A 17590-nucleotide genomic window follows, 5' to 3' on the forward strand; every position below is an offset into this window, starting at 1 on the left:
TTTTTGTGCACAGTAGATCCTTCTGTTAAACCACATCTAAAAAGGCTCAAGAGGGTGACTGAAAATATACAGATGTATTTTGTTTTCCAGGTCTTTAAAGATTCGCCTCAGACAAGAGGATGTGGAAACTTTCCACAGGAATATGTGCAGAGCTTATGTTTAAATAGCATTGTTGTCACAGGCATTCCTGCCAGGAACTCATCAGAAATCAGACTAAATATTTATGTGCTCTGGAGGCATTACGTAATCTCACACATCTCAATCCCACTTTTTCTTTTTTTAAATTTCAGATCCATTTTACTAATTCTGCATAAACAGAAATATTAGATCTGAACAGTAATACATTTTAGAAAGGCCATTCAGTTTAATATGGGGTTTATAAAATCTGTGGCAGCCGGGGTTAGCAGTCTTTTTACTGTGCATCTAGATGCAACTGCAGGCACATTAAACTGTATACAAATCCTCCAGACTCTTGAAGGCTCAGGAACCACTGAAAGGTGGGTGCTTCAAAATGCAAACAAGACCTCATTTAGGACATTGGCACTTGGCCGGCCCATTCGCCCTCCCATGTCTTATGACTGGCTGGTAATTTTTACTTGAGGGTTTCACTAACCAACAATGAGGCACAGAGGACAGTAGGAAGTGGAATGAATCATGACTTTATAGATGAACCCAATTATTGCATACAACAGTGCTTAGTGCTCCAGAAAATGTCTGAGGGTGAGAGCAGTGTAGGTCCAGAAATCTGTTTATCAACAATAATTCCACAGAATTTCACTTTAAAGTCTACCAGTTGTCCCTGTTCCAAGGGGATATTTCCTAATACAATAAATAATAACTACATTATGTGCAGTCATGGGTATCTAGAGGAATTAAAAGATTAAATAGCACAAGCCAAACCACACTGATCCAGTAGTAGTAGGATTGCATCAGTAGGTTGCTAACGTCATATGCAGGAAAGAACTGAAATCCGTAAAACTTGACCAAAGGCCAGTGATAACCCTCTGAAAATCAAAGTAAATGCTGCAAAGTTTATTTGCTATTTGATACCCAGGCCTCCAAAAGTCACATAATAGCACAATATTTATTTAGGTTTTGTTTATGTGTTCATCCAAAATCCTAAACATTTAAAAATGAACATATGTAAAGCTGTAATTACTTTTTTTTACTCTTATCGTACCGTCTTTCCAATCCCCATACACTAGTTGAAGTTTGCAATGATGGCAGCTGCACTAGCACTCAAATATTATAATTGCATTCTCTTTACCCTATAGGTAAAATCTGTGTCATGCTTCATGCATTGGGATTGAGGGAACCCCGAGTAACTGCAAAATCCAGACACATATAAGCATATTTCAGGAAAAATAAAGTCTCCTACTTCATAGTAAACACCTTGTGCACATGGTTGGAAGCAAGGATGTCTCAACAAAATGTGTGGCCTATGGCTAAATGGAAAACCTTGCCTAATTATGGCAAGAAAAGGAGGTTCCATAAATGGTGCCCGCAGGCATCTGACATAATGGTGCAAGTCCACTCATTAGCCAATAGCAAGGCATGCATGCCAGTGTAAAAGACTCTTTGACAATGGCACATATGCTTTGTTCTTGGTTAATGGGCAACACCAAGAAAGCCACAGTGTATAAACAGAAACACAGAAAAATTCTGGGGCTTTAGAAAATAAAAAGGGGCATAAGGCAAATGCCTAAAGTAACTAGGACATCCCTGGTTGAAAGTATAGAATGATGGCACACATAGGCATTATAGTAAGTGCAAAAAGGATTAAAAGTTTCCAGACCCCGTGGCAACCATTTGGAGAAGACCTTTTTCTGTTCCAGCATTACTTGACCCTGTGCACAAAGACAGCTCCATATGGTTTGGTGTGAATAAGCTTGAGTGGCCTGCACAGAATCCTGACCTCAATCCTACTAATCACAATTAAAATCAAGCAGGCCCTCTTGTCCATCATCAATACCTGAATTTAGATTGCTGTGGAGGATCTCTGGTGGTCCACATATGGTCTTGATCTCATTTCAATTGAACTCCTTTGGTAAGAATTCGAATTCCAATTGCAAGCCTGACCTCACAAATACACTTTTGGCTGAATGGGTACAATCTTGCATAAAGCCTTCCTAGAAGAATGGTGGCTGTTACAGCTACAAAGAGTGGCCAATACCATATCAAGCCATCAAGACATCAAGCTCATTTAGGTATGAAGGTCAGATGTCCATACCTTTGGACATGACACAACCTTATTTCAGTACCTAAAGATAGATTTTATTTTTTTTTTATGTAGGACCATACATCTCAGCTGCAGCTCAATGCAGCAACAACTCTTTTCCATAACTTCATTCCAAGCATTTGATGAATGTATGTAAACTGTTCAGTGTCTTGCATTTCACTGTTTTGCAGTTTACAATATCAGTCTGCCTTTGGGGCATCAGGTATACTAAAAAGCTCTCCACGCAAAGGCTCTGCTCATTGGCTGCTGGCTGTCAGATCTATCAGAAAAAAATGTCCATCCAAGAGGTTCATATGTCCTACAGGGATTAGTTGCTTGAGATGGAACAAGACGAGTGTAGCTATAACGAACACATCTACTTGTAGAAATCAGATTCTCTGGAGATAGGAAAATTAAAAAACACTTCACATACTTTTGCTAAGACATCATGCCTGTACATACAGGGTTGGCCTCTGGCTTCACATATGCAAATGCATCGAGACAATTTAATCTATGTAGCAGGGCCAACTGTAACTATACACCTGAATGTAGAGCGAGAACCCAGACAAATGAAAAAAAGGGGATTCATTGTCTGCATTCTGTGGGCAACCATTTTATTTCCAATTATATTTAAAGGGAACATCCATCCATCCAAAATTACTTTCGGCATATGTGGAGTATGTTAGGTTGAGTCATTCCCTAGCTTCTTAGTATACAGCATAATCTTTCTACCATACAGTTTGCCTAGAAGATCTGGGTGTTCTCAGCCACCTTTGGGGTGTTCTGATGTCACCTGGTATTATATCAAATAATATAAAAAAATCCAAACGAGAAAGTGTGAACCCCTCATAGTGGCCACAGCAGGTATCAAGATGTGATTTATCTGATTGTTAGGGAGATCAATCAAAAACTGCTGAAGCAAAAATCGAAATTCAGGAAAAGCCACATAGAAAGTGTATAGATCTCAGTCTATAGTTTTGACCTTACCCATGGAAGATCCAGGTTGTATTCAAAGAATGTGCCTTCCTCAAACATGGAAGCAGAATCCCACATTCCCATTCTGCTTCCTTTTCTCAAATCCTCTCCATGCATAGGCAGTAAGGAACTACTATCACAGGAAGACCATTGTTGATCTTGATATTTAGGTTGTGATTGACAGCCTGGCTTCATGTTCTTTTGCTGTCCATAAGGCAAAATGGCAGTGCTCACTGGAGGTACAGTTGGGTTTGTGGAGATGAACTAGAGTAGACTTTGTGAATTGGCATTTGGAGATATTAGTACACTGTACCTTTTTTTTATTAAAAAATCAAAATCCAGTGACCAAAGATCATCAGTCAGCTGCAGACAAAAAGAAACGTTTTCTCCCAAGTAATCAGACTGAGTGTAACCGGGTGGCACAAGTCACAAGTTGGAAGACTGAACCAGCAACAGATATGAACACAACCATGAACTCCACAGAAAATGAAATTTACATTGATCGCTCCATTTCTAATTCAATTTTGGGTCTACTTTAAAAGACCACAGAAACAAGACCTCCTGCAGGTCCATATAGACTTTAGGTTTTTGTTAGCAATGACGATCATTTGTGATTGTCTTGGGTAAAAATCTAGCACCAGTAGAGGTGCTGAGCTGGATCACTAAACAACTGACCATTACCAGGATAATCTCCCATTTACCCTCTCCATGGAACAGAACCGGCTGCTCAGCAGTAGCTGTGCCATCGTTCCTAAAACTGAACCCATAATGATCACTAATAATCATTTTGAGTAGCAATTGTTGAGCGTTTCTAGAAGTCTTAACTCCTAGTCATCCCTTAAATGTCACCTTCACTTGTACACTGTAAAACAAACACAAATTGTAACATTAGGTAGACATGGATTTACAAGCACGTGGTGAAAGAGTTACTTGGCAGCTGTTTACACTGAAGCCTGACTAAAGAATGAGGAAAACTTGAAGCATTATACATAAAAAGGAAGCTTTTGTCATTCAAGAACCTTCCATCCTCGATACAGCGAGTTGCCTAACTGTGTCCCCAGATCGATATTCGATAAATAATAGCACTTTTATGTAACAGAATATTTGATTTCAAAAGCCAATAAGACACAGAGAGCTCATACACATTACAAGGCCTGTCTGCGGCTAAGTCTGTTTCTTATTAGCCAGGAAACTGTACAAAGAATCCTTCTCTGCTGGGCCTGATACATTCCTAGGAGCTGACGCATGTCCCAGCCAGAAGCCCTCACTTCCTAGGACAGGAGGCATTCCCACGGAAATGCTGGCCACCTACAGGCCTCAGATAAAGATTGCATTCATTCTGTGTGTTAAACCTTCTGCTGCAACCGAAACAGTAAAATGACTATGATTACCTTCACCTCAAGCTTGGTAAAAAGAAAATACAAAATTCACTCTCGTACATTAGTATACCCTCCAAGGATTCTAGGGACAATCCCTGTTTTAAAAATGTGGCACTGGAAATTTTAGGTTTCCTGTTTGCTTTTTTTAACATTGCGCAAATAATCTATTAAATTCCATTTCAAGTTAGCGAGGTGTGCACAAAGGTCGATTGCTTCCAGGCCTTGATATTATTCTGTTTGGACTACAGTAGAACATCTTTATAGCCCCTTTCACATTATGCCAAGGTAATAAAGTGGGTTATTTAACATGCGTTAAGGGAGCTCATTTGGTAAAATGTATTGCCAGTGCATGGCAATGGGGCAAAACCAAACCAGCACCTTTTGTTCTTACAGCATAGTGCACTACAACACACGGTATGTGAATCTTAGTGTGTTGCATTTTGACCCTTATTCTTCAATGTGCATTTTGGTATCTTCCATCAGTTCCTACAGAATGGATTTTAATACTTGTTAAAAGTGACTCTCCTGCATCTTTTCCTTGGTTTGGGTGCCCATTTCAACAGTGTGCACTGTGGTTCCTTCTGTTGGTTCTTACAGCAAGAGTTTTAATGCTCCTTAAAAGAGATTCTTCTATATCCGTTGAATGTGTCAGGTGCCCGGTCCCATGATGTGGTTCCTTCTGGTGGTCCCCACTGTACCCTGTAGTGATATAGTAGCTAAAGGGTGAAACCAAAGCACACAGAGAGGGAACAAGGCACCCAAAATTCCTGGAAGGGTTGCTTCTCAAACACTTTTCAGCCAAAGCAACACAGAGAAGTTACATCCTGTTACACATAAGTATTAAAAAAGTACAAAAGTATACTTTTATTTACGGGCAGCACAGCTTTTAAACTATGCACAACAGTTTATAATTTATTTGAAAACTTTGGTTGTATTTTGGGAAAGAGGAGATGCAACCACTGTTGGATTTTGGCTTTTGTCTGTGTCCAAACTGGGGAGATTTAACCTTACAATTTTATCTTGGTGTTTGTTGACTCCAGGGCAGAAAGTTAAGGAAAATCAAAAGTCTTGTGACCTGAACAGGAACAAGGGACAATATTTTAAATATGGCACCTGTTATAGTGACAGTTCTCTAATGTGGTATTTAATGCCTCCAGGAAAGGTGGATGGGTGGAATCTCTCTATTGTATAACAAGTAGCCAAAAATAGCAAAACAACAGACATTCCTAGTTCCCAGAGGGTCATCAGAAAATTAAGGTTTAGTAACAAGCGGAAACTATTTTAGGAATTTCTAACAGGCTCTGTTAGAATTTGGTTAGGTTATTTATTGTTGGAAAGCTGCAGCAGGTATGATGACTCTTACCAGTCAAGAGAGTACTAGACATGTGGCTGAGCTGTAGTTAAAGTGGTTAAAGGGGAACTTAAGTGAAATCGATCCTGGCATGGCTGGTTGCTGGTAATGAAGGAAATACATTGTGGCCTGGCCAAACAAGATGACCGAAAACCTGAACCCAGAAGGAGACAAGGTGAAGATGCTGGCCCTGGTGATGGAGCACAGAAAGGTGACTATGGTTTTGTTTTAATAAAGACAGAAATTTAAATTGTAATTCCACTTGGAAGAATATTACAATATACAAGCATTGCATGTAACTCTACCTCCTATTGGCAAAACTGCTATTTACAGTATAACACAGTGTTTCTCAACCAGGGGTTCTTGGAACCCGGAGATTCCTCCTGAGGTTGCAATGAGCAATTTGTGCCTTCTAGGTCAGTTTAAGTGACATCAATTAACTTTTTGGCTATCTGTACGAGTGACATTCTTACAACTGGTCAGCAATGTAAGAGGCATTCTACCTAATGACCTTCAAGTAATGTACTGTGAGCTGTGGATATAGTAATAATAGAAGGGGTTCACTGAAGACCTGAAAATTGTTTCAAGGGTTCCCCCATGTTAAAACAGTTGGGAAAGGCTGGTTTAATATATGGGAATGGTTGTTGCACCTATATTTGTTTAAACAGCAGGCTAAATTTTTTCTTTGCAGAACTCTACTGTCAAAACATTTAGAGACCAGATAGGGTATTGACATTTGAGTAGTAGGTAAAAATAGAAGCACCTGGGATGGAAAAAGCTCACAGTCATATAAACAATGGAAAACTGCCAGAGGGTTCTTGTGGTTAAACTAGAGTGAGGTCAAATGATTAAAAGGTCAGGTCAGACAGCCATAAACTGCAGCAACCATTCAAAAGAGCAAAGCAGGTGGAAAGCCATTGCATGCTTAAGACACTGGCAGGGTCAATGGCAGTACAATCATTCCAAGAACGTGAAAACGACCATGGCTTTCATATGAGGAGTGTGGATGTTCACATCACCTGTCTCCAGCACAAATGCAGCCATCCATTTCAGGAACCTATAAACAGCATATTGAGGAGCCTGGAACAACATTAACACTGTAAAAAATATACTGAACATTTGTGAATCTTGTATCTTGTGATCTAGTAACCTCAATATCTCTCATTCTGAAGGTAAGACAAAAGAGAAAAACTATACAATGAAGAGCTTTTCATTGCTGGGCAGCACAGGCATGAGCGGTTATTCAAGTTGAAGAATTCAATTGTTTATGGATTGGTGAGATCGTTTTAGTTTTACTTCTGAGAACTGTAATAGTTTTGTGCAGAGAAGTCCCTGGGCACGGATGGATGACTAGGAGAGGGTTGACTCCCCTGTGCTTGTCTGCTGCGAGATGGTTCTCTATGGCTGCGGCCACTCTGTATTGGACCTCCGGCGCCTAAATGTGAAGGAATCACTTGGACAAGTGAGAAAACTTTAATTTCAATGACTTCCTAAATGAAGCAGATATGGTCTGCAAAACGCATCAAATGCATATTGAGATTTTACATTCATAAAGATTGTTCTTTTTTATTTTTTAATTGTTTTTAACATGTATCAATAAAATGTCTTACTCTCTTTTAAATGAAGTGTTCAATTTAGGATGCCTAAAAAGTCCTATGTATAGTTTTTCTCTTTTGTCTCATATGTTATATTGGGATGTGACATCAGTGAAAAAGTTTTGCTGGAAATACTAGTAAATAACTCATTCAAAAGGTGTTAGGCTCCAACTATTCTGAAACAATCCTTGCTCTGTGTACTCATTATGAGTTTAGGGCACAGAACGGTTGCTAGATTACAGTTACATTCCGTACACAAATATCACTTTTAAAAACAGTTACATAATCCTGACTTCACTATTTTGGACTGGGACCTCTATGTTTGAAGCCGTGGGCCCTGTTTTGATTATAAGCATTCCTTCTTATACAGAGCACAATGTACCGAATGTGTAGGTGTTTATTTATATGTAATGTTTGGCCCAGTTCAGGGGTTCATTGTGTCCACAGGCACGCATCATGCTATATATGATAAAGCATTTTACGTACTCTGGAAAATACTTAAATGATCTGACATGAGGAAGACTTTTTTTCTACTTGAAATGGAAAAAAGAATGATGTAATTATTTCCAACTCATTACAATTCCAAAATGAGGTAAACACCAAAAAAGCACAGCCCCCGGTCTTTCAGGCTTGGAGGGATTCCACTACATAAGACATGAGCTATTCTGCAAGCAATCCTGACCTTCCCCAGGAGGGCCAGCTATGACGCACGCTTGGGCCGCACCAAATATGGATCAGAGCTGGACTCTAGGTGGTGGGTGGTGATGTCACGGATGGAATGTTCTGCTGATTGGGTGACCACAGAACAGGCCTGTTCACTTAACCTCATAGCTATCAAGGCCAATTCACACAGGATTTAACAATATGTTCCCGAAATCTGTGCATTGTGCTCACATCATGACTACAGTTTTCCATTTACATAACTCAGCCGCTACAATATATCACATACGTCTTTGCTTCATAAGGCAAAAAACACGGGCAAAGGGTAGTCATTCAAGGCAACTAGTTAGAAACACTACTGCATCAATTAAACTACTAAGACCTGACATTTGATTGATTGATTGCAGTAACTGCACGCCATCAGTAACTGCTAATTGGTTGCTGTTGGCAAACACAGAATAAGCTATGTTTTGTCACTTTTCAAAACATAAAATCCAATTGAAATCTAAAATTAGGGCTCTTTCAATTCTTATTTGATCTATACATCAATTTAACATTATTTAGAAATGCCCATCGACTGTAGCCAGAAAAAACTCCTTAACAGCCTCCAGCCAATGAAGGCATTCTCCGCCATTGTTCCCATTAGCTGGTGGATGTAAGGAAGTGATCCCAGCAAAATGTTGGATGTGTTGGTCAATAGGCGGTAATCCGGGAAAATAATTCATATCGAGAAGATACCAATGATTTACCTGGCCACACATCTATAAACTATTCAATGGCCGATTGTATTTCTTATAAAATAAAGCTTTCATTGTGTACCATGCAAATTGTCCAGATATGAAATGTGACCAGTGCAGGATTAATGATGATGTCAGTGTTACCAGTAACCACAAAGACTGTACCTAAAACTCAAGCCAAATAGTACACAAACGGCCAAATCTCATACACATAGCTACCATATAACATTTTAGAAAAAGAACTGGCACACTTTCTTGCCATAGTATTGCAAAAATGAGCACGCCAAAACTTGGAATGGAACATGACCTTCTTTAATTTTTATTTATTCATCCATTTAAGGACAAATGAAGGCCACATGACAAAATAATGAGCTGCTAATGCTAAGCAGCAAACAATTTAGGGAATGTAAAATTAGGAAGTGTTTTGAATTAACATCCAAGTGAATGCTAGATAATCCACTACACAAAGGCTATGTGACGTAAAGGTTTAGACGTCAAATTTAAGGTATTGTAGACGATCTTTCATGATTGTTTCCAGCGGAACTAAAGTGCATGAGTGTTGTACAGACATCACTGTTCAGTTATATTAAGAGGGCAGGGAGGAGAACGAGCAGGAAGCACCCCACTGTGTCCTCCTTCATAGGAAAATACATCAGTTGTCCGCATTATAGTGATCTGCCATGATGGATTGCTAAATGGCATTGGGGGACCACTGTAAAAATGCTAGATTTTCACACAAGACAATCATGATCTTTCATCTCAGGCAACAATTACCCAGCATCTGTATGCAGCTTAGAAGAGCATGGGGAGTGCTTCATGCCAAACTGCAAAATTCCCCTCTCACTACATACAGATTACAACAAGGCAGATTAAAATCTAATTGGTGGCTCCTTAGTCCAGACACTGAAATGCAGAAAGACAAAAGAAGCCTGCAGTAGGAGTGTTTTGGAGTTGTCCTGCTTTGCAAGAAAACAAGGTTCCCCAGATCACCAGATTACTGGCAAACGGAAGTGAGATGAATGGCAGCACTACAGCAATGCCTGGATGAAAAAATGGCTTCTCTAGCAGCACATAGCATTCTTTTACTCCCCTGTTGCTTTGTCTAGCCTCCAGGAAGGAACAATGTTACATGAAGTGAATCACATGAAGAAAATGCTTAGATATTGGGAAAGAGATATTGATGTCATAAACTGCATTATTTATAATCGATACAACTATTGATGTCAATAGTACATACAAATTGTGTTAATACGCAGTTATTTTATAAATTAATGGAAGCTTTTCCAGACCAGCAGTCATCTACAAATAAACAGGGCAAATCAATACCCAACAAAGATTTAGAAATATTAATAACCATAACTATTGATCTCTATATGTAGATGGATCATATATTGACAGGTTATGGACCTCCATCTGCATGCACGGCTAATAACTTCAACACATATACCAAGTTTGTAGTACCAGCTCACACTAGTGGTAATAAAACTCCTTTATGGCTTGTTAGGAATATTTATCAGAAGCTAATAATAATTATCAGAAGCTAACCACAACTACTCAACATAGACCAAGAAGGACAAGTACCCAACAATCAAACATCCTAGGCATAAACCAGATGGACAAGAGTGATTAAAAGAGAAAACTCAGCCTGGCTTATTTTAGGTTGGCTGACTCACAGAGGTAACTAACATACAACTACAATCACCCAAATCTGGTCACAGTTTGCAGGACTATGAAGCATTAAAGTGTACATCTAGGCGAAAAAGTATATATATTTGTGCATAGACGTACATAGAAATAATGTTGTCTCTACTGCACTGGAATCCCTACAACTTTGTAAGGCCTGCCCAGTTCTCCTCTGCTGAACTACAGAACACCCATTCCTCTTCATAACATGAGGATAAGGAGTTCTATAGCTTAGAAGCTTTCATCCTTATTCATATGCCATAACTCAGACATTCTGTCTGAATACAAAAAAATGATTCCAACCTGGAACATAAGATAATTCACCTAAATCAGGTGAAAAATGGTTGCTGAGGGTTTTTTGCTGTTGTTTAGCAAATCTAATTTGCAATGCAGTAATAATCAGTCATCATTCAAATATGAATGAATGTAAATAATGAGGAATCACATTGCAACAATCTGATACCATCATTCTTCAATGTATCATAGTGAAACTAGGAAATTAGAAACCAGATTTGTTGGTAGACTCTGGCTCAGACTTTCTTGACCTTTTTGTACATTGGGGAACCCTTGAAAGATCTTTGGGGTCTTAGGAAACCTCTTCTTTAATTATTATATCAACAGCTCACAGTGCAATTGCATGGTGGTCAGAATACTTCTTACATTGCTGGCCACTGGGAAGAATGTCACCCTTACATATAGCCAAAAGGACCTGAGAGGCAGAAATTGCTCATTGATCAAGAAATCCTAACAACCTCCGGAGGAATCCCAGCGTTCCACTGAACCTTGGATGAGAAACACTGCTCTAGCAGCACAACATGACCATGCAAGTCTATAAAATTAATGGAAAGAACAAAGACTGCTCAGCACTAAAATAGCAAACCCCAAAACCAATCTGTAATAAATGGTGTGATGATCTCAATCAAATTTATCCAATCACTGTCAGATGTCGGATGTACAGGTGCAACCGGATCAGTCTCAGTCATCTGTGACCTGCTTGCCAATTATTAATGTGTTAGGTGTTAAATGAGTGTATTCAAATAAGTTGGATTACTGTAGAGTTGTACCCTGGAATAAAAATACCGTCCCAAATTTGGACTCAAACTGTTATGTTGGTGCTTTTGCTTGCCAAACATAGCTGCTAACCAAGGACAATGGGCTGCCAAACAACATATCCAAGTCTCAATTTGTTATTCTGGTACTGGTTAGAAACACAGAATCTTTTTGCATCTTTTTAAAATTATATCATTATTTCATCCTAATTGCCCTTCAATCTTCTTCTAGAGCAATTTCAAGAACATTAATGACATTTCAATAAATGGTTAGATTTTTGTGGTTGGCATTTAAATTAGCATTAGTGACTTAGCATTAGAGACATTCCTGATGGGGACACAAGAGGTTAAATATTTTTGGATCTGACAAGGAAACTAGGAATCCCCCCCCTTTCAATAAAATACCAAAAAGGAAAGTGGGGGAGGGATCCCCTTCCGGCATCAGCCCAGCTGGGGAATACAGTTCACAAGACCCCCACAGTGTAATGTAATTGACATCCGTTAAACCCACGCTCCAAACATCGCTCATGTATTAACACATAAAAAAAGAACTGGTGGTCACACATGAGCTATAGTGTAGCTGGAGCGTGACCCCCCTCATCTGACACATGTTCACTTACCTGCAGCGCTATAGGTCACAGTGCAGCACCCAGGTGACTTTCACATTCTTTCACACCTAGGTGTCTGATATTAGGCTGAATTCCTCACTCTAAAACAAAGGTCAAGTTCTCTCTCCATTCCAGAAGCCACACATTGCCTGGAGCAGATTCTGCGCAGAGATCCTCGGTGTAAGCTTACCTGTCAGAGAGAGTGTTTCATTATAATAGATGGGTCCAACAAACAATGGGCGAAGATAGCAGAGTTCATGTGCAGTTCAGCTGCCCCTACTGTGAACAGGCTAGGGACAAGGGGGACTCAAAGAGTAGGGACTACATACAGGAGACTTCAGAAAAAGCAGCTGTATAGAAGAGTAGGCAGGACAGAGGAGAGAAAGGAGAGCAGGGGGAGACGACTGCAACAGGGTGGGCAGAGGTAATATATTGTAATGGGTAGGGAGAGAGGGGCGAAACGTAAGAAGTAGTAGTGAAGTGGGTAGGAGATTGTCACAAGGTGGGCAGAAAGTTGAGAAAGGGTGTATAGGATCTCTACGCACAGTATGAGATGGTTGTAGAGTGGCCATATAGTCAACAAATGGGTAAGGGTAATACATTAAAGCAAGGTGGGCAGGGTAAGAGAGTGGGCAAGGGTAAAATGGTAAAGGGTAGCCTGCTAGCTTAGTATAAAAGCTACCCAGTGCACATTGAAACAGAAAGCTGCCAAATTAGTCAGTAAACCAGAGACAGCTTAGTCTATAGAGGCTTGCACAAGTACAGTAGGTAAGACAAGGTGGTTACAAAGGAAGGATGACTTACCCCATGTCCAATGGTCAGGTTGTGGTCCTGAAGATGCTGATGTGTGTCACTATACCCCTGCTTGACATGATGTGGGTAGTAAGCACTACACTGCAATTCTTCCCCTGCAACAGGTTAAAAAAAGCACTGAGAGTTCTGTCTGGGTGGATTCTGGGTGGAGGTTTTGGTTAATATGTAGCTGGCCAGGCAAACAAATCTTGTCTACTATGCTGAAACAGTGATGAAACCCAAATTTGCAAGCAATCTGATGGGAGCAAGATATCTGTGGTATGTGACTTATTTCAGGCAAAGAAAGAAGGGGATGGGGGGTGGGGGGGAGGCAGTCTGGATCCTTATGCCTTTTTCAGATCTGAACAGCCCAGAAGGCCAATTGGATGGTTAAAAGTCTATTTTTGAGCCTATCATGATAGACACATTGCGTGAATAATGAGGCATTCCACTGAATTTCCTGCTCCTGGAACACAAGGCGAGTCTATATTTAACAGCAACTAAAACTGTCAAGAATGTTTTGTGGTTGGATAACAGAGGCAGAAAAATGTAAAAAACGCAAGACTCCAGCTCTTCCAAATATGGAAATTTCCTAACGTCTGGATGTGATTCCACATCTGGAAATATTCAGCACAGACTTTCTGTAGCCTGGCTCACTAATACACCACCCTCCCCTTCACTGCAGACTGAAAAAGCCATTGTACCCCAAATGATGCTAACCCAGCAAAGGAAACACTGACATATTCTGGGTCAATTTCACAGGCACAACAGTCTAATGAGACAAGACTGTCTGCATTATACTGGCCACATACACAGGGATTTAGCATGAATACCAAAGTCAACAGAGAGCTGAAAGTATAGACAAGTTCCACAAGCAAAGTTTCACATTCTTTTGCTGCTGTTATTCAACGCCATGCTCTTCCACTATGCACACCACAACTATGAAGAGTATTCATTTAAAGTGCACCTGTCACCGGTGATTTAAAGCAGATTCTGAAATAATCAATATTGCATCTTCTGTTTTGTAAATATAGTCAATGGCATTTAATGGAAATGAAAGAGGAAGACGGAGCTGTTTTTGTGGTTAGAGAGATGTAATTTGCAGTTAGAGGAATCCTCAGAATGAATATCTGGTGTACCACACAGAGAAAGTATTTGAGAAGTGGTGGTTGAGAAAAAAATGGAGAAAAGAAGGGAGAAGAGGAAGCAAGGATTGAGAGCTGGTGGTTAGGAGCGAAGGGAGAAAGAGAAGAAAGTGTTGAAAAGTGGAAGCTTATAAAAGTGTAAAAGGAAGCATAAAAAAAAGGGAAATAAGGAAGGAAGGAAAAAAAGAAAAAAGCATGGAAGGAAGGAAGGAAGGAAGGATGGATGGGGAATCAATGAAAAATATAATGCTGCAATAGTGGGGCAAAGTAAATTACTAGTTGTTCCCCCAAATAACCAATCACAAGTAAGCTTTTGTTTGGTGAACCATAACTAAGAATGGCATCTGAGATCTGATTGGCTATACCTGTTCATAAATCTGCCCTTTGGAGTTGTTTTAACATACATTAATATACATCTTTTTTAAGGAAAGGAAATTCAGTGCTGCCAATTATTAGGTAAAAGAGGCTTGGTAACAAGCCAAAGACAAAAAATGTCAGGTCCCACCTGGTTTGACTGCATATCTGAATATTTACAACTATATCAAGTGTAAAAGTCTACATGAGACATTACCTGGACTGATTATCTTGGTGGAATCCCATTGCAGACAAGGACAGATCTGCCAGATGATTTTGGAAGATGACCACATGACTTTCACAAAGTCGTTCTGAAATGAGCAAAAAAATTCACCATCTTTAATAATTTGTACTGCAGCTTTTTTTGTTTTTACACATTTTATTAAGTGAGAGTAAAAAAATACAAAAACTTTCAGCAAGTCTATTTGCTGAACCCTTCACATATATAGAATTGTAGAATACCTCCAAATGCATTACCTTTTGTCATAGTAAAGGTAAAGGCATTTTTTCAGGTAGTGGATTGGAAAACAACCTACTACCAGATGCTGATGCATGATTTACCATGAACATCTACTGGATGATTGCTTGTCACGGCTTGCCACTGCTTATAATGGACGCCTTGTCATTATTTTCAATGATAAGCAATATAAAATAGTAAATAATCAGCAGCAAGCAGGTGATGGAGCCATCCTGTAATGACCTGCTAACGGTCCTCGTGATTACCTTTGGACTTCGTTCTCACTCTGCTTCCGGTTTCACCAATCACATGTAGACAAGAATGAACTCGATAACTGTGTAATACTCAGTACTGACATTTTTTTACAATAATGTTTTTGGCATCATTTAACAAGTTTAAGACTTGCTTAATATGCTATCAAGGATGTGATGGGAAATCTATACAATGGTAACAAAAAAAAAAAACAACGGGGACATCAATAGAAAGTTTTGGGATAAATCAGAGAAAGGTGTACCACCTTCTTAAAGGTCATCTCCATTCAAATATTAACCCATCTTCCAAATTTGTTTCCTTACCTACAATGAGCCACCTCTGGTCATTCATCATAGACCCAGATACATGCTTGGTATATCAAAGGCATACCTGGCTTGAAGGGTCAACCGTCGGTAACCCTCATACTGGCTGCATGCAAGAATGCTTTCATATCATTACACAACATAGTGGGTACCATGCTGCCCAAATTAGGGCCCATTTACCCCAAAATATTATTGAAACTAAGCAAACTCATTGCATGTTCTTTTTAGCTCTACCTAATACCCTGGGAATGCCAGGTCTAAAAAATTGGATCAGCTCACACTTTGCTTTAAGAGGGTAGGGGATAAGACGGTGGCAGGGTGTTTCAATGCTGCGGTTTGAATGCTATCTGCAGTGTTTAGACCACGACTGCCCGGTGTTTGCTTTGGCTTCCTCAAGCTGAGTAACAAAGCTTTCTGCATGCACTAAAGCTGGCCACACACAGTCAGATTTAGTTTCAGATTTTGGTACAAATTCAAAGTGTGCTGGAAAATTGCTGTACAAAATATAACTTAAATGTATTAATCAGGGAGGCCCATATGCTATGACATTGTAACTAAATTCTTTTAAACTGGCAGACCGATCTATGTGTGACCAGTTTTACAGAATCCAAATCTTTGTAGATTTAGCACATCATAGTTAGGTAAGAATTTGGTATATAGTGTTATAGGCACTTAGGAGCTAGGAAACTGCGTACAGTGCCCTGCTGGCCCCTCCCACCAGCCATAATCTGCTGGCATTGCATAGGGAAGCACAAAGAACAAATGATGTCTCTGGGTGCAAATCAAGACATGCAATTAAACAGGAAGGGTTTTCTTTAAAATGTAATTAGCTCTATATTATAATAAAAATATTCTGCAAGGGTAGATTTAGGCACTAAACTGACTACATAGGAAAGCTTACACATTTCCCAGGAAAGCAGTTATGACTGCAAAAAGTCATATAACACATTATTCCAAGTTACCCCACTCCAGCCCAAACATGATATGATCTGATTGCATATTTTTTTTCCCAGTTATCAGATCTTAGTAATGAGAGGGCTTACCCAAAATCCACTAAATTGTATCCAATTAGTTAGGCCCTTGTAATACCTAGTATGATATAATCACATTGTATTGCGTATTGTCAGCCTTAGAGCTGCATATTGGAACAGCTGCTGAAAGGGCAATCGAAAAACTGACCTGTGCTTAATAGAGCACCAATAAATGTGTAAAACTAATATACCTGTAAGCTATAAAAATATGAATACCAGACAACATACAAGGTTTAAAATAAGATAACCCTGATACCCTCTCTAGCATAGTTATAAACTTTTAAATATCATCAAATATCCCAAAAAAGATTCTAAAGTTGGGTTGTAGTTGTTTCTTGGCAGCTTAGAAACATCGCTGGTTGTTGAAAAAAGAGAACCCACAACCTGTCAAAATTCACATATAAAAGTACAGTGCTTTTGTTGTATATTTTGAGAACCATTTTCTCCACAATGCCTATTGATGTAAAGGTTCATTTTAGGGTTCATTTAATCCTAAGAGTAATGGTCATGCTGGTGGAAAGTACTTAGCACTAGCTATACCAGTGGCATCATGTTTGCACAGAGTAATGGATGCTGGTAAGCTAAAATGCCCTCTTGAGCATCCGTACTTACCTTCTCTGGCACAACCATAACCATGTGTGTTAAGGTTCCATAGCTATGTGTTTGTTCGGGTGGTGGGTGGAAATGACAACAAAGTGGAAAGCACTTACAGTCTGAAAATGTAGGACTCCAAACATCTATGGTATCTACCATGAACTCTTGTCAACTCCCCATCAAACCTGCCACCCCTATATCATTAAGTCACTTTCTTTAATTACAGTAATAAACAGATCCAGGGTAGTGAAAGCTTGGCAGCTGGCAGGTAGTGCAACTACCCAATCACTGCTCCAGCACCTTCTGCAGTAAACTGCGAAATTGTAGTACACATTCAACCATACTCCCATTCAACAGTATGGGAAAATTTGGAAACCACTTGTAGTT

At 39.5% G+C, this 17590-nt stretch overlaps 1 protein-coding gene across 1 annotated transcript in view; it reads right to left on the reverse strand.

Moving 5' to 3' along the window:
- DDAH1 (dimethylarginine dimethylaminohydrolase 1) overlaps window positions 1–13249 on the reverse strand; it is a 98575-nt gene extending 85326 nt beyond the window's left edge. Inside the window, exons 1-2 of the mRNA XM_072419590.1 lie at window positions 13060–13249; window positions 12268–12445 (exon numbers count right to left, since the gene is read on the reverse strand). The gene's annotated coding sequence lies outside the window, so the exon portion shown is untranslated. The remainder of the gene's footprint in view (window positions 1–12267; window positions 12446–13059) is intronic.
- Window positions 13250–17590: the final 4341 nt, after the last annotated feature.

The sequence above is a fragment of the Pyxicephalus adspersus genome, chromosome 8, assembly GCF_032062135.1.
Source record: "Pyxicephalus adspersus chromosome 8, UCB_Pads_2.0, whole genome shotgun sequence".
Classification (NCBI taxonomy): domain Eukaryota; kingdom Metazoa; phylum Chordata; class Amphibia; order Anura; family Pyxicephalidae; genus Pyxicephalus; species Pyxicephalus adspersus.